Genomic DNA, 19364 nt, shown 5'->3' with positions numbered 1-19364 from the left:
AATATAATTGTACCCAACTGACATATCCGAAAAGAGGTAGGGTGAAGTAAAACTTATTTATTCCTACCCCTTCACCCATAATTATTAATTACTCTTTACAACCGTCTTGCTTCCCAACTTATGGATTTAAGAAAAGAGAAACTATAATTATATACATATATACATAAATACATACATATATACATATATATATATATATATATATATATATACACACACATAACCATACATACACACACATACATACTGTAGACCCATAAATACATATACATGCACAGATATCCCCACACACCTACCTTTACATATATACATATGCATGTACATACATACCTGCATACACGCACACATACATGCCAAACATACCTGTACATACATACACCTACATGCATTGATAGTGTTACATTTCTGTGCAGTGCTTCTGTCTCATTAGTGAAATGAATATCTGGTTACTAAGATCAGAACAACTGCTGAACTAGCTGAATTAATATTTATAGCTGAATGTCTTAAAAAATGACCAGTGGTTACCAACATTAAAATGATCTCAAACTGGACATAAGGTTTTTCTTTAAAATGACTTAACCTTTTAAAGATGCGATACAGACAGCCAACTTTTCATGCTAATTTACAAAGAGAGAGAGAGAGAGAGAGTATTGCTAATCTCAGACCAGAAGGAGTACCTCATCAACCTTGATATTAATTGAAATTTTAAGGTGCTAAGTGTGTTGCATAAGAAAGTACATGAATAAATTGTGCAATACTTCCATGCTAATGTACAGTACATTTCTAGTTCTACTGAATTGTAAAGTGTGCTGACCCTGTAGGTCACATGATTCAACATGATGAAATAAAGTGTCACAAATAAAAATAAAATATAGAAGAAAACCCAGATGAGTTATGTTTGATTGTGAATGGTAGTCTTTATGTAAGACATTGTTTCCTTTCTTGAACTTAGAAACCAGCTTCTAAGCTATGTCATGTGGTTAAGAATGGAACATAGACCCTCAAGCTAGATTTTGCAACCAAACAGCAGACCACAGTAAACATACACTACCTGTCCAAACAAAAGTTATTGGCATGTATCAAACATGGAAAACATCCGAAGAGATTCCTGAAGTTCATTTCATTTTAATCATCATATGTTCAATAGTAAAAAAAATATAGAGGATTTCCACCTTAAAAGTGCAGCGGGTAAGAAAATCAAAGGTCAATGACAGAAAAATATATAATTAAAAACTGTTTCATTTGGTATCTAATAAATTTACTGAGCTAACTGTAATGTTTTTATTCTCTTAGAATGACTCATTTTTGCCACCATTTTTACTACGGTGTCTCTGAATGGACAAACAACCATGTGTGTGAAGTGAAAATCCTCTGAGCTTTAAAACTGCAGTACCGACTGGGTTTATTATGCGCAGGAGCACCATTTGGGATAAAGAATAGTAGAGCGCCATCCATTTACAACTTGGTATTCCCATCTTTACCACTAGCCGTCATTAATTTTTACACACTTAGCCTTACATAAGTGGAGCTAATTGGAAAAATGCTAGGGAGCATGAAGACTGGGCTCAGGAGCAATGGGAAAAACGTTTCCCTGTTCCAGAGTGATGGGTGCATCAGGGCAAGGGGAAGGCAGATGAAGTGATGCAGCCATCATGCACCATCGTGGGGGCAGTGTTATGATCTGGGGTTGTAGCAGTTGGTCAGGTCTAGTTTCAGCAACATTATGTGTCCAAAGAATGAGGTCATCTGACTACCTGAATGCTGGATGAGCAGGTTATTCTGTCAATGGATTTTCTCTTCCCTGATGGCATGGGCATATTCCAAGATGACAATGCCAGGATTCATCAGGCTCACATTGTGAATGAGGGGTTCAAGGGGCATGAGACATCATTTTCACACATGGATTGGCCACCAAAGAGTCCAGACCTGAACTCCGTTGAGCATGTGCAGGAGAAGACTTTTCACAGTGGTTGGACTCTCTGTTTGTGTACACAATAAACACAAACTTTTTAGATAGTTACTTGAGCTGTACTTTATGTCCTCCCCCCATGTATGCCACCATGCAGGGTTTAGATCAGAGACTCTCCTGAGCTAACATGCCTGATACATTGACAGAAAGTAGTGGTCTGCCTTTTGACCCTGGGCTCTATGAGACCATCATGGCAGCGAAACAATCTGTCAAAACAGTGTCCTCTTCCCTGGTCACACATACATCAGCCTCAGTCCCTCTCAGCACCCCACATGGGCTGTCAGGATGCTACGTTTTCTTGGGAAAAGGAGCTAAGACACTTGGAACAGCTTGACAGAGAGGAAACAAGCCCAATGAAATGCAGGACATCGGTTATGGTCTACAAAATGAACAACATTTTATTCAAGAGAACTTGACACAGCAGGATTGAAATTGGGTATAGTGATGGAAAAATTGAGTTATGCTGTATGAGCCGAGGCGACTACAGTTTTGACAAAGGCTTATAGGATTTGGTATCAGTGATAGAAATACTAGTTTCTATAGCAAGAAATGTGTGCAGTGTAAATAATCTCTGCTTCGACTCTGATGTACGCTGACATGCACATTTACCGTGAGACACGCTGAATTGAAAAGCACAGACATAAAAAAGTGTAAATTATTCAGTGGCAAACATTTTCACGTTCCCTCCTCTTTCTATGATGAACCATTCAAATATGAGAACATATCAGTAAGACAGCTAGCCCAATGAAGTAAACACATACTTATTTGGAATTTATTGGATCCCCAAGCACAGATATACACTGAATGATAAGTTTCACATGGAAAACCAGCTGCTCTAGCTATTAGACAAATGCACAGCAGCTCAGTATGGCAATAAATACACAACCACCCCTACAGTTTCCATCCATATAGTCACTACTGGTTGGTAAGACATCCCATTCTTGGCTTGTATCATCATCAAATCATCAAAATGGAATAATAAAAACAACTACCGCTAAAAGGCATTTTCACTTCAGCAAAATAATTGAAAAACAGTGTGGTGCATTAGTCCATGTTATGACTACAGCTGGGCCAAAACACTGCATTTCTTTGTTACATCGTTAGTGGCATGCTTTCTGAATCAGTGCTGAGTAATTTGAATAACCCTTCTTAAAATGTTTCTGCTTTTTGAAAATAGTGTCTGAACTCTGTTTGAATGTTTTTTCTTCCCTTTTGTTCCACCCAATTAACAGCATAGTAGGATGTGTCTTTGCAGTTTCCTGGCTGATAAACGTTATGTAAAAACTCAGGATGTGAAGTAAAGCTGCAGCATGACTTAAGAATATTTTGCCTACAAGGATGCAACTAAATAGCTCCCTTTATTCATCTCACCTTAGTAGGCCTTGAATAAAGTTGGTTAACAGACACAAAACATAGGTGTAAACATTAACTTGAAGCTCCACTTGGAAAGAAACATACAAAGTGCTTAATTTATAATGAAGTTCAATGAGCCTTTCCTCAGTGAAGCAATCAGGTGTAAAATGCCCCACAAATGTAGTAAGTTCTTGTTGTTGTGGACAGGAGAGTGTGAAACTGGGGTCTAAGTGGATCAATAGGAATGTTTAACCCATCATCAAACTTCTTGATTCAGAGTTGCACCTCTGCACTGCGTGCAACATGTATTAGCCATTTGTATTACTTAATTTAAATCTCTACATCTTCGTGCATCAAATCGTAATTCGGAAATGCAATCAAACAGTAAGCCAAGCATTAAATAGCATGCAAGCGACTTACTACTGTAAGGCAAAAGGGACGTCCTTGCTGGAATTTTGAGTCCCAGAGAAAAACATAACTTTCCTTTTTGTGAACTTGCTAATTGCAGCTAACGATCAAAGGCCGAATGTTGTATCAGATTGTTGAAGGAAAAATGACTGGGTTAATTGTGTTGTGCTGACCCTGCCGTTCCCATTTATCTAATTCTAATATCTTTCTTCACCATCAAGATTACTTTTCTGTCTTCTCTTTGGGGGATTGGGAACTTGGCCGGGAAAGCTGCCAGCTCTCTGGAATTGATCACTCCATCTCACCAAACTCCTCTGCATCTCATATATGCCGCACTTCACTGTGTGCCCCTCACCAAACGCAAGGGACCTCTCTCTATTATTTCTTCATCTGATCTCCCCTGATATACTCAAAGCGCTCATCGCAGCTCAGCTCCTCTTCTGTTAATCCTGCCTTTCATCTGGCACCAGGGGACCTTTCAGCCCATGGTTCACTTATGATATCAATCAGCTGCACAGCTACCAACATAGCCTGGCATACACATACATCCAAGCATACGCACACACATGCAGGTGATCTTCTGAGCGTTCTACTGTACCTTGATCATCTCAAAGGTAAGAAATTCCTATGGAGGGGAGCACTATCAGCTGAGGGATTTAAAACATCAGGATAATGGTAGTGAAGTGCACACTGACATCACTTAAGGTCATTTTTGGTTCTGTTCGCTGCTGAAGAAGAAAATGAGAATTCTGGTGAGAGTTCCTTCTAAAAGACTACAAATTCAGATATTTGTAGATAGAACAACTTCAAGCTGTTCGTGGCATCGCAGTCTCCAGCCTGCTGGGATTGTTTATACTCACAAATATTCTCTGAGATCAGTGACATAACAGACTTCTGTTTACTGTGTATTTTCCCTTCAAATAAAGCATTTGCCTTTTTGCAGTTACTTACTCTTGGGTTTGCCGTGTGTCTCGGGATGTTATTTTTCATTGCATTATTATTCCTGCTGTACCGCTGGCAAACAAAAGCATTTGTGTGTGGCCATTTAAAATTCTCTTTCCCTGCAAGAGCTACAAAACAGTGCAGTTGCTAGCATTTTAAAGCGTCAGCCTCAACATGGCAATGAAAGCTTGTCCTGTCATGTTTCATCAGGGCATTGTCTAACTGGTAAAGGCTAACAAGGGTGAATGCTGGGAGCGTACAGAGGCATAACTCTACCCTCCCCCTTCGTAGCAAGCTTCTGAGCCCATTCCTTCCGCAGCCTTCACATGGCATGAATGTCATGCAGATAGTGGCTGGAACTGAAAAGTTTATCCTGTAGAAAGTGGGAAGATGTGGGCAGTATATAATATGACCTGAGAGTGAGCAGTTCAGACAATGGAAAGGAGTCTATGGTAAGCACTACAAGACATTTATGTCAGTCACAAGGAGGTTATAGGCTTAATAAAAGATCAGTTCTCATGGTTGTAATTAACATCAAATCATTATGCACTGATGAATGTTTTTTTCCATCAACAAACACTGGCATTATTATAGTGATTCTTAAGAAGTTGTACAAATTTTATCAGTCATCTAGAAAATTTGAACCAGATCTCTTAACATAATGTGAAATGATTACTTAATAGACAATGTGAAATAATGCAGTTTCACAAGTGAGAATTGAACAATTACCACATTTTCTTTACTATATCCCGACACGGAGACTGCACAAGTTCTAATTTATCAACCCTTCACTATGTATTAATGTTGTAGTGTTTCCAATTCCTTCTTGTGTTAATGACACTACAAATACTTTTAAAGAAAAAGGAGGAAATTGAAAAGTAGCAATATGTGGTTCTTTAAGTTGGAAATCAGTATTTTCTGACACTTATGCTACTTGGAAATAGTATGTATTTGCATAGTATCCTCCGCCTTGTTTGCTCAGAAACAAATCCAGCTTTTTTGGGTTTTCCTGAACTCTGCAGCCACACAGCTGAAACTATTGTGAATCTGCATTGTGTGCTTGCATGAATGCAACAACAAAATTAGATGAATATGTTTATGTTTAACAGGCAACCAGCATTTGAGTTGATGAACATGTCACACACAACGGCTCAATCTGTCATTACAGGAATCGGCTGCAGCTCAGGACTTTTTACTGAGCTTATAGCATGCTTTTTTTTTTCTTTTTTTTTTTGGGGGGGAATTACATTGCTATTTTCTGTAGTATGGCATATAGATTGTTGTGCATAAAATAAATGTCTCAAGAGTTAAAAATCAAAAAGGCTACAAAAAAGTTTTTTTTTTTTTTTTTCTCCACAGAAAAGCCACTTTAAACATTTAGTCTTTTCTCAAAGATGTTTCCTGCTACGTGAAGCAGCATAATGTATAGCTTGGTGACTTTGGAGCTGTCTAAAAGTTTGCAGTTGTTTTGATTCAGATTCCATACATAGAATCATGGGGTTTTGCTAAGAAACTGATTTGAAAAAAAAACTAACACTGGAAAAACAACACAAAAACCAAAGAGCATATAAAACAAAAGAACAACATAATTTTTCTAAAGATATAACTAGCACATTTGTTCCACAGGTTACTGTTGATTGAACAGTGTAACACAAAAGAATAGAATATTGTCTCTTATGTGATTTTGGCTTAAATAAATAAATACAAAAAAAAAAGCAAGATAGTCAATATGGGCTAAGGGTTGCAAACTTTGCTAACACAGTGCCTAATTTATTATTTATTTTATTACTTACTGGTGCAACAGGTCGCCTTAGCATTCAATCTTAAAACTTTTAATTGTATCTAAGTTCATACTTATGAAGAAAAAAAACGAAAAAGAAAAAAAATCTAAAATTTATTCTTTTTTTTAACCCTTACACATTCAGATAGGAAAGCTCTATTGGTAAGGGGTGTTGTGGCATTTAATTAGGATGGGTTAGACCATGCTAACATTGTTGTGTCTTCAACAAAAGAAAAACAGAAACTGTTTGTAACATTATGATAACATTTTAATTTAGCAGGAAATGCTTAATGTGCTGTCAACAAATCCCCAACAAAAATCCAGCTAGATGGTTTTCGGGTGATTTTTAGTACATGATTGGGAGCTGACGTTTCCCATCAATTTTACAACAACTGCAGGTCAAACAAAAAACAAACAAGCCAAAATTTCAACGATTGGGTTACCCTGCAATGATTTGTCAAGGGAAATTAAGTTCTGGCCTTCATGTAGATGTTTTTTTTCATATACAACTTCCCAAAACTAGATTGAAAAACTACACCCTACCACATTGGAAACACATTTCCAGTAAGCTCAATACCAAGAGGTCCTCTGTAAAATAAAGTGAATGTTAAAGGGTATGTTTTTCTCTTTTTTTTTATTTTGATTCCCACTTGTAGCTCCAAATGTTTGCTATGTATGACTTGAAAAATTAAACATCCAAACTCTAATTATCACAAACTTAAAAAAGCCAACAACTTTTATGAAATATAACCAATCAATAACCTTCAACTACAGCCCAACAGCAGAACGGATCAAACCTTTATGCTTCAAGCAGACACCATTTACAAAAGGATGCTAATTCCTTTGGACTACATAAAAAAACAAATCATGTCCCTCATGTGAATGTCTGGCACTGCCCATCAACTAACCAAGCTATAAACACTAGACAATACAGCCGGGTAAAGCTGAGATCTGTTTGCTGCCTGGATTTAACAGAGGACCTAACCAGCTCCCTGCTTGGCACAGACTAAAACGCAGCCACAGGCTTGTGATTAGAGATTAATTGAATAAAAATGGTGCTTCAATCTATGGGACAGAGCACAGCAGCATGTGGGAGATAGGAGATTATAAGGTTGCAGCAATGTTACTGAACAAGCCCAGCACACACTGACCAGCCCCTATAGTTAAGGCCAACTTGGACTCTCCTTCAAAGAGTTGGCTTCTCTCCTAACAATGATACTAAGCTGGTTTGCTGTGTTCTTTTAGTGTTTTTTTCTTTTTTCTTTTTTTTGTTTTGTTTTGTTTTCCCCAACTGGTTTGCAGCACACATACACCCTCCAAGGCTTTAAAGGCAAATAGAGTGATTTGACCAGGAGTTAGAAAAGTATTTTTATTAAATAAAGCAAATAAAGCTTTGAAAAACCATTGTGTTGACAGTAATCCTGATGATACATTACAAAAAAAAAAAAAAAAAAAAAGATTTTTTTGTTCCTCTCCTCAGGCTGCAAAGCGAAGGTAATTTGATTCTTGCATTTCCTTGAGGTATAACATCACACATAATTCAAAATTCAACATGTTTCAGAAAGGAAAAAAAAACACTCATAACCACATAATGCATGACCACAAGATGCTTTCGTGGTGTAATATTATTTGGTGGCGAGGGAAAAAGATATTTAAGTTGTGGTCACACGTTAACGAATGCATCTACAACTTGCTCAATGTCTGCATATTTTTTTCCTTACAAACTGTACACCTTCAACATGAAAATTAAGGATTGGTATTAATGTTTTGGGGATTTTGAGTAGGACTCATTACTCCCTGGGCTTCCATGGTTTAGGCAGATTTTTGGTGAACTTTATATATTTTTGAGGAGCAATATGATTGTGGAGCTGCTGATGAATGGTGTACCTGGTGTCCTGTCTAAGTTTGTTGTTTTGTAGTGAAGTATTGAGCCAGATTGCAAAAAGGTTTGGTTACAATATTATATTTCATCATAACGCAAAATACAGTTCAATTAATTACCTAATTACCCATGAATATGTGTCTTTTTCTCATAAACATTTATCTTGTTCCTTCATATTAGTAACCCGTCACCATTAGTTTTTTGTTTTCTTTTTTTTTTTTTTTTTTGTACTTGTGGTAGTTTTGCTTGTCAGATTACATCATCTAAATGCTGAAAAAAGTTTTACATTTGACATGAAGCTTTAGCATGAGCTAAGTGGCTTTTGGTTAACCAATAGAACATCCATTTTAGGCTGAATGTAAAATAAGCAACAATGTGTGATCTCTGTAACACCAAACTATAAAATCTATACTGTGATGGTTAAGGACAAACAGTATCAAGAGCCTTCGAGAGCCTTTGAGTGCAGTCTGCCTAGCTGGATCCATGAGATCACGAAATCAAGTCATGAAGAATCTTGTGATTCTCCAATTCCAGGATAAACATCCCATCGTCCATGATGAAAAGAAAGAAAAAAAAAAAAAAAAACACTGAGATGACCTGAACAATTAATGGCTATACACCAATACATAACCAATACATGGTTCAGCAAACACAAATCTGCATGGGGGCTTTTATTTTGAAAATTACCAGAGGCTTTTACACTGCTCCTGTGTCTGTTTTGCTGTCTGGCCTTATCTGAACTGCTGAACTTGACATGTTCTTGACCCATGTTCTGTCAAAAATACACTTGGAGTGTATAATTAGCTGAGAGCCATGATAAGGCACTTCTGACACACACAGCGCCACGTCCAGTGTGAACCAAACCATTCACTAAAACGGCCGCGATTGGCTGCGGAGGCCTCAGCGCAGCCATAATGTGATGCAAACGCACCTGGTGGAAATTGGCCTTGAACCTGGTTTGGCATTCATAAAACCAATTAAGGCAAGATGCTCTGACAAGGCTAGGTCAAGCCCCACTTTCTTCTTTTTACCTGAATAACTTGATTCAACCTTTGTGTAACAGGCACCTAGTTGTGTGTTTGTTCTTCATTCTTTGTTTATTTTGTTTATTTTTTAAGTGGGTTTGTGTGAATGACTTAGGAGTAGTCAGTGTCTCATATGCAGTACACATTGGTCAGAGCACTTTGTAAGAGGGCAGTACACTTAGTACACATAAGTATAATGCACAACCCCATTACCATAAGAAAAACACAATATACTCTAAATGTATATTTGGGAGTTGTGTTAAGTTTAAAAGGCAAGACAGATATTACTTTTGGAGGAAAAACTAGAAAGGTCAGCCATTTTTTCATGGTCGGAGTGTCCTAATGAATACAATCTCCTGCTGGTACAGCAGGGGAGTCGGGGATAGTAAGGCCTATAATTATCTAGCACCCTAGGGTAAATGAATGAGTTCATTATGCCCAAGTATCAAGTTGTAATAGCTGACATTGAGAGGAAGAACTGTTTAAGCACTGGACTAGATTTTTTTTTTTTTTTTTTATGTAACCAAAAGAAATATTTCTAATATCCAGATTAGATGTGAAATGATGGTTTAGTTAGTCAAAATAGAAGATACATGCTGCATCTCTGCACTATGTTTATGAATAGCTGTTAATAAATGTCTCTCTGATACAATCTGTAAATGAGTTGTTGATCTAGTTTGAGAGATATTTTTGTTCTATAAATGTTGATCCAGACAGAGATTAACACCCACTAAATGTCAATCAGCGTTTTCAGTTGTGACAAGCCTGCCTGTTTCTCTTTGAGCTCCCACATACATATCTATGATTCACAGACACGGCACCTAATTTTACACAAGATAATGCAGCTTGCTTCCATTATACTTTTTTTTTTTTTCCATGGCTTCAAATCGATGCATCTTTACAGGAGGTGCCACTTTTTGAAATAATTTCTCACTTTTCCTGATAGCAACTGTCAGCCACTGCCAGGAGACAATGTCACACATTTCTGGATCCTACGCTCTCCACTGAGAGCTAATAATGATTCCTGTTAATGTGACTATTATTAGTCACATTTTCTTTGTGATAACAGTCATGTACTATTTTGCTATGCTCCACCCAAAACATATTGTTCTTTGTGTGAAAAGAATGGGTGTTACTTGGCTTTTTTATTTATTATTAAATTTTTTTCCCCCCAAGCTCCTGAAAGAGTATCAGAAATGCAAGTTTACTATTAATTTAATTTACAATCAGCGTTCACTCTGAGGCAGTAAAAGCATATTTGTGAACCCACGAATTATGTCCAGCTTAACCTAATAGGCTGTAACTCTATGTATTAGGAAGTATGGTCTAATCTTGGTACTTATGTCCAACATCTCTAGAAATATTCACTGACATGAAAACACATGCTACAATCAGATTGCAGTTTTATCCTGTAGAATAAGTTTTTTTCTTGTATGTGGTGGTCTTGACAGTATGTAACCACAACAGAGGAATCTAAAATATTTCCTTTTTCGGACTCCGCACTGCTACTTTGTGAATCTTCTGACACACATCTGAAAAACAGAATGCTGAGCATTAAAATTTGCACACCTTTGCTCCTCTGAACAGCCTCAAACACATTCAGACTCAGAGCACATACAGACGCACACAATGGAACAATTACACACACCAACCTTTTGATGCAGTGACACTAAGAAGCAGCTGTTAATTAAAAATCTGAAAGGATAATGTCGGTCTGAATGTATGTCTGTTCGACATACAAAAAGCAACCAATTAAAATTTGAAATGGCTACTTTACACGTCTCCTCTTCTCGCACAGAAACCAAGGAGATCAGCATTAAAGGGGTAACACAAGCAGAGTAGTATTTCAAAGCCAATGAGTTGGTGAGTGGTTTCTTTCTTGCTGGCGGTTCAAAAGATGAGCATTTCCGGAAGAAACATTTTCAGAGAAACCCTCATTTTCACAGACCCCGTCGTACTGATCCCCCTCAACAATGTACTCTTTGAGAAATCGTATTCTAACATTACTTTTTAATCAAACCTTTAGAATTTGACATTAAGTGCTATAAAATATTTTGTCATGTGCAACAATATTTGTATTCGTTTAAATTTTATGCTGATTTTTTTCCTATCCTTTATTGTAAGGACTGCATTTCAAGAAGATATTAACATGAAAACGGACATACGAATTTGAAAAACTGTCAGGCAGTAATTTATTTAAAATGATCATAAACATAACAACTGAAAAACATGCAGCCTTGCAATTCTTTCTGATTCCTGTGGCTTTCTTATGTGGAAATGTTTTACAGAGTCGAAAGCTGATGCTTCTCCTCATATTTACAAATTCGATTCATCGAATCAATATTGAACACTGCGGATGCTGCTAAGAGCCCCATTTACTGTAAACATCTCATTTCCTCTGAATCTGAGAGGTTGGAATCGGTGCTTCGTGTGCCTGAGCTTGTCAGTAGCTTCGCAGTTCAAACTCATTCACAGCTCCTAATGTCAAGGATCCATCAATGAAGCATTCAGATGGATTTATGCTCTCTGGCAGGTGTCATTTAGTCAGAACAGAATGTGCTCTGAGGATGCATAAAAGATTGAAGGATTCAGTTATATCCAATGATCCTGATAAGGTGAAAGTTCAACATGTGATTCAAATTAAGACAAAAACGTTTGTTTACAGGAGCAGAAAAGTTTTTTAAAAATTTGTTTATATTGCAGCTCTATTTAGCCACACGGTGAAATGGAATTTTATATAAACACATCTACAATGATGAGACACTAAATCAAAATCACAGAGAGTTGTTGAACCCGTTTCCATATGTCCGAATGCGGGTTTATGTTTCTCTTTTATGTTGCTCGCATGGTTGCTGAAAGCATGCACTGAGTGGGATTTGAGCAACAATATAGCCATGGTATGTCTATTATGTTTAGAAAAAAAATTCTAATAATAATAAAGATTAAAAATAAATAAGTGAAAACTAGAATGTCCATACACACAAATGCACTGGAGAAGTGAAGGGCAGACAGAAAGACTGCAAGTCTAAAATAAAAAAATAATGAAAAAACAAATAAACAAAAAAGCTATCAGTAGATCTACGTTATCTGAAATTGATGTCCTTAAGAAATAGAAAAAAATCCATCTTGACTTCCAAGGTCCTGAGAAAAGTAAACATTGATTTTCATTTTCCTTACATGCTGTATTTTAAGTTATTTTTGGAATAAATTTCAACAGATTGCTGCACCCATATTTTTTTTTTTTGCAGTACTGTATATTGTGAGGAATAATATTAAGTCTAATTATTTCTGTTTATTTTCACCAGGAAGTCCCAGTGAGGCCAAATATGTATTTCACAAGAGACAGTTGAAGTTTATGGTGGGAAGAGTGACAACCAGTTCAACAGGTAAGACATTCTGCTGGCAAATGAAAAAGAAAATGTGCTAATGCAGCAGCTAAATAGATTAGCTTTGGCATATAAGTAAAAAAAGAAGCATACCATTTAGTTGGGTGTTATCTTCGGTATAATAGTTGCCATCTTCTTATGGACATTCAAGGCAGCGTCTAATCAAATTGGTCACCAGCCTAGCAAGTTGATAGCCTCTCTAACGCTTATGCCAGCATGTCCTCGCTAACAGAAATTAAATCCAAATCAAACTCTATTTATATAGCAGAAGGAATATCTTATCCAGTTGGTCATCAGCTTGTTGCAAGCTTCTCCAATGCTAGTGCAAACCTGAGACAATAGACAATCCATTGAGTGGTGGATGGAGAATTGTCACCCAGTTAGAATTAATAATTGTCTTCTTTCCCATCGCTGGCACTAGTTACTTATGCATACTTATCATTGATCTCATCAGCTACTGATCAGATTAGTTTCTGGCTCAGATTTCAGTTTTATCCATCAGCTGAAACCATAAACTTTGTATTTGAATCAGATGTCTGCAGAGGAGAATGACGTGTGGATGAGGGAATTGAGCCATTTTATTCAGGTGTATTGGAAAAGGGTTGCATCTAAAAGTTCCAGGATAGTAGATCTCGAGGACTGAACTTGGGCACCCCTGGCTTAGTCCAATTCAAGGTCACAGAGTGTTTGAGACTGTTCCAGTAATTAACCAGCGAGAGGCAGGGTATACCCTGGACAGGTTGCCAGTCCATCAAATGTCCACATCTTCAAATATTTTTGGCTTCCCATCTGTTAAAAAGCTCAGAAACAGCTCTTATAGAACTCAAAAGGCCCCTCAGGAGACTTGTTCTTGGTCTTTCCATGGCTGGACACAAATTCATTCACACATGATTTCTTTGTTTAGAAAATGTGGTAACCCATGCTCTATACAGGGCCATTAAAAATCCACTAGCATTAGCATTAGTTAAAATACAATAATAAACTACTATTTGTATGCAATCATACATCTACATTCCATTTCAGTATCAGCTCTTGCAAACTGCCTTAAAGTTAACATTTCCACCTCGTAAATTCTGCAACAAGTGCTACTAGTTGTTTTTAACTTTTTACACGTGTGATGAAATTGCATTTTGATGTATTTCGCTGACTAATTATTTTTATTGCTGACTGAATTCCTTAAAAGATACCCCGGGTGTAATCTAGTGGTACAGTTTCACAGTATTAAAGAGAATTGATTAAAAGCAAACTAAAGATCTGTAGGCACCAGTTTCTGTAGCTCCAAGTCAAATCTTCAGTAATTAATGGTAACCAATAGCTCAATACTGCAGCCAGGGCACAGGAGACTGTATACAAACTTCACATTTCAGACACATTGATTTCTCAGAGGACACTGAGGTCCATCCACATGGGCCATGAGGTTAGCGTTGCCACAGCTACAGTTTGCAAGAGTCTTTAATTGCTTGATTAGTTTTTGAAAGGGCAGTAATAACAGCATGATGAAGCATTATGAACACATGAGTTACCTGCCAAAAACACCAGTGATATTCAAAGTCAGTCTATATCAGTACTAATCTCCATCTTGACGCTGTTGGCAGGATACCAATTTATGTGCCATGTGTGTTTGTCAGGTTTGTCACATCATGCATGTATGAATGTTCAGTGAACCAATTTGCTGCAGTGATGTGGAATTTTGTGCATTTTCAGAGGGTGTGTGTGTGTGTGTGTGCTCATGCAAAAAGTAGGACTTGCTATGGAGCTGCTATTCTCAATTTATATGTGCCGTTACTGTCTCGCCATGTTTGCTCAATGGTCTTTGTTCCTATATAAAACTTCCAAAAACAAAACTCAACCAGTGTTTTTTCCAGACTGTCAATTCTGTTGGTTAGAAAGGTTTAATATTTTCTTTTTTCTCATTTTAATTAGCTTATTTTTTCATATTATAAGATGATATAAATACAACATCCTTTTTTTTCTTAGGCATTTACTGATAAATGTAGCAACTTTTGGTGGTGATATTGGAGACTTATGGAGACGTTTTGTTTCCACTCTTCTCAATGAGCAGCAGTGCTGCTGTAGACCTCTCCCCCATCCAAAAGCCCTCCTCATGCCTCTCAGCTGCAGTCAGAGCAGAAGATGATCACCTCTGCACCCAGACTGAAAATGGATCGCTCATAGTGAAGTTGCCAGCTGCTGACCCTACCCTGGTACACAGTCAGGTAATAATGTCTATTAATGTAAACTGTATACAAAAACAGTTAAAAATTTAAAATGCTTTACTGCAACATGTTGCAGACTCTTAATTAGAACAGGGCTGGGCACATTGATGTGTTATTTTTGTGTTGATGCATTAATTAACGTTTTCTGCTCACTGGTTCTGGAAAATGTATGTTTAGCTATAGTGTTTGTTTTTATTTTAAGATTTTAAAAAGTAACTTATATATAGACTAAACGTCACTTTTCGTTATCACATTGTTACTCATCAGAAATCACAGTTTTGCCTTCTGCTTATATGTAATAACAGGAATAGAATAGAAAATGTTGAATTGTAGAATAACTAATAAATACTCTGCTATGAACTATATTTAGACAATGGTATTAATATTAGCTGTGGATTTACAGTTATATTTCTATATATTTCTTCCAGACCGTGATCTAATTAATGACTCAAATTACCACACCTAATATCAAAGCAATGTTTTTATTTATTTATTTTTTTTTTTTCCCGTCGTGAGTCTTAATAACATCCATTTGCCTTTAATGCATGAAGTATTAAGCCATTTTCATACATGCACTGAACCCTTGAAAGATTTTATAGATGTGGTAATGTGAGAATTTTCACCATTTTTATCAGGTTCATTCCTAACTTCTTGCAGCAGATTTTTCACTAGATCTCTGGAGTATCAGCAGTATAAACAATATACAGACAAAGCACCAAATAGTCTGGAGTATTTACCACCAGGATGTACATTGTGTAAGAGAACGACTGCACCCTCTTTTCTTCTGTTGTTTTCCACTTACCCTTTGCTACTGCCTTTATGCTCAGAGAGATGCAATAGTGATACCAACACAAGGAACCTCATCTTCTCTAAATGTGATCCAATGAAATTGCAGCAATTTCCACAATGTAATTTCAGCATCAAACCCTGTTTCCTGTGCGCTGTAGACAGACATTTCCCCTCACCACTCCTTTGTAGGTCCATCTATGGGAGTCCAAGTACAATAGGAAGTTCTCTTGCTGTAAAATATGTGAACAGCAACTGTTGAAAATGGTTAAATTGAGATTTAGAGATTCAGATTTTGGATTGTGATATAAATATCTTTGTTTAGAAAGCTTGAAGTCCGGGTTCGAATCCTGGCCACGAGACCTTTGCTGCAGGTCATTCCCGGCTCTCGCTGACCCATCTTTCCTGTCCAGCTACTGGTAAAATAAAGGCCACTAGAGCCAGAAATCCAGAGAGTGATTGCAGAGTGATTGCATGCAGTGTAAACAGGAAGTGCTATTCACCAGACAACGACTTGTGAAATTTACAATGTCTTAAAACTAAACCAAATGTCTTTCTCTTGATATGTTGCAAAGCATGATACAATGATACAAATACAGGACACAATGCTAAGGTAAAGTGATTTATAACTAGTTTGAAAATGTCAACTAAAAGCTCCTTTTCAGACATGCATCTTGACCAGGACACAGTGCTTGTTGATAATGCAAGCTTAGCTGGATTACAGTAGCAGCATCATGCTCCAGAATTCCCCATCTTAACCCGTTTTAATAAATGACCTTCTGCTCTTACTCCCAGCAGTCTGCGGGAACAACGACAATGTGTCAGTGGGGGAATAGAGGGCTCCATTCAGCTGAATGAATGCATCCCCGTTGAGCTTTTAGCTGTGGAGACACTGCAAAACCTGAAGTGACTATAGCCCTACTGTAAATCATGATGCCTCTCAGTGCTCTCTGCCTCCCTCCATTGTGTCGACCCTTTTCGCTTTGCTACCCATGTGTCAGAACAGCTCACGTCCCTGGCATGAAACATCTCTCCCCTGGCTGCTGCCTCTTCCTGTGAGCTTCACCCAGCTGTCTGTTTTGCTTCCTCTAACGCAGTGCATCGCCTTCTCTCTCTCTCTCTCTCTCTCTCTCTCTCTCTCTCTCTGTGTGTGTGTGTCTTTAACCATCAACCTCTTTCTCTCACTCCCCAGCATCATTCTTCTCTCTCTCTCTCTGTGCTCCTGTTCACTTCCCCCCTTAACCTCCACATCATACTGAATTCCTGCTTACTGAATATGCAGGGCAGAGTGACACGCTGTGTAATAATGTCTAAACGTGCTGCACTGCCTGCCCAGACTTCAAATGACTTCACAGAGCAGGAGAGAGCTTAAACCAACAGGGTGGATTGTTCTGTCTTAGCATCTTGCCTTCATTTTGGTTGTTGGTGCCTTGTACACTTTTTCTCAAAAAAGGGACAATAGGAAAGCAATAACAATCTGACTTAGAGAAAAATAAACCATTTTCACTTAAGGTTTGAGTCCAATCACATGATAGGGAAGAGAATTCTTGCTTTCTCAGCTGCTCTGTTTTTCCACGACACTAAATAGCCTCTGTTTTCAAGTTTCTCCCTGGAGATCATATGCTCCACACTGTCCTCTTTTGGAGGATTAGAAAACTGCATGTTATGAGCTGAGTCTATAAGCTCACAGTGATGGAAGGAGGGAAAAGAACAAAAACAAAGCGTAGATGGACAGCGATAGAACGAGACTGGCATCTCTTGCCATCTTTACTGTGAATTCTTCAGAATACCTTACATGTATGCAGATAAACTGCACTGCAATGTCAGCATGTTTGTTTGACTTTGACTATCAACATCAAATGTGTTTTTCAAAAAGCCTTTCTCTTGCACAGGCCCACATACACACACAAAAACTCAGACAGAGGATATAAAAAGAATTGTTTGTGTACAGTCAGCAGTAAACAGATGGGTTTTTGTAGCCTGGATTTAAACACTGCAACTGTCTGGGTTCTGTAACTGTAACAGACTCAGACTGCTCTGCAGTACTGATGCTCTGAACAGGCCATGCAGGCTTGTCATTATGACCACTGTGCATGTGTGTTATGTGGTGAGGTGGTCATAATAACATATCCTCAGTATTTGTGTAGTCCAGCACAGGAGTTGCACGTGATAATCAGTGTCAGCAGGGACCATAGAAAAGGCTTCCTATTAGGGTAAAGTCTCTACCTTGCATCAAGGCTGCACGCACTCTGTCTTGGCAGCATGATAAATGGCTCTGCTGGGAATAAGAAGTCACATCTTAGTCTTTAGCTGTTTCACCAGGAGCCGAACAGCTCCCTTTCAGAGTGCACAGCACTGACTCTGTATCAAACCTCACAGGTAGGTTATGGTATTATGTAACAAGCAGTGATAGAAAGCGGATTCATTTAGACAGTTCATTCAACACGCTTTTTACAAATTTGTAATTTAATGGGGTTCTTCTTAGACTACCCCATACTCCTATTTTACAACTTTTAATAGGGAACTATTGTAAGTTCTACTTATAATTCAGGTTTTTTTAAACTTAAGGGTGTGAATATACTTTAATTTTGCTTTCTCATCTACTTCCCCTGACTCATTTTGAACGGGGACATTTTGTTTTATTGATTTCTTCTTTTTTTTTTTTTTTATTTCCTTTTGTTTTTGTTTTTTGTTTTTTGTTGGGGGGGTGTATTGTCAATATTCTGTTCAAACAAACGTTCTCAAGTTTCTAAGCAATCAATCAAGTTTGTCCTTATTCACTTTGACATTTGTAGCCTAGTGGATATGAGCTTCCTGGTCTATATATATATATATATATATATATATATATATATTATTTTTTCTCTTGTCATTATAAATTATTTGCAGTGTTTTGCAAAATATTTTTCTTTATTTACCTTATTTATATGTCTGTCAAATATATTTTGCCATTATTTTACTTGGTTAGAATTATAGGTACTCGCATCCGATTGGATGGATGAAGTCGATCCCTTCTTACAAGAACAAGGTTGCAGCAGATGATCGAATGAGGTGACTGAGCAAGCACACATTAGGTGCATTTCCATTACGGCTTGAACTGAGCAATAACTAAGTATCACAATAAAAAACTAGTAATGGAAATACCTACATTTCTAAAAACCTCTCAAATATCACTAAAAGTTTTCTACGCTGTTATGAGGTGGTTTTTCAGACGTGTCGATTTAAAATTATATCACAAAAGTGTAATCGAAATTTGTAATAATGGAATTTACACCTTCCCGGATGTAAGGTAAGAGGTCACATGACCAGTTAATGTCAAATAAAGATGGTGCGGTATGAGTAGACACAGAAGAACACGGAAATCTTTTTACAAACAATAAAAGAAAAATATAACTGGCATCCTCAATTGCAAACAACAGCAACATGCAAGAGTTTCCTCCTCAAAGTGGAGTCTTGCGGGATGAGATTTTACAAAAATAACTTCTAATGCACTAAACACTATTCAATGGAAACACCTGCAATTTCCAATTGCACTTTGTCGAAACTGTAATGGAAACTGTGACGCCCGCCGGCTTATCAGCCAGCCAGGAGAGAGAGTTGCAGGACGTGCTGGGGAC

At 37.5% G+C, this 19364-nt stretch overlaps 1 long non-coding RNA gene across 1 annotated transcript; it reads left to right on the top strand.

The window, feature by feature from the left end:
- Positions 1-9279: 9279 nt before the first annotated feature.
- Positions 9280-19121, top strand: LOC121639442. Its single transcript, XR_006010162.1, has 3 exons — positions 9280-9290; positions 14777-14778; positions 19037-19121. It is a non-coding gene; the product is annotated as an uncharacterized LOC121639442 (long non-coding RNA).
- Positions 19122-19364: the final 243 nt, after the last annotated feature.

Source organism: Melanotaenia boesemani, chromosome 5 (assembly GCF_017639745.1).
Source record: "Melanotaenia boesemani isolate fMelBoe1 chromosome 5, fMelBoe1.pri, whole genome shotgun sequence".
NCBI classification, from domain to species: Eukaryota; Metazoa; Chordata; class Actinopteri; order Atheriniformes; family Melanotaeniidae; genus Melanotaenia; species Melanotaenia boesemani.
The sequence above is the reverse complement of the archived record's forward strand: the minus strand, read 5'-3'. Positions and strand labels throughout refer to the sequence as shown.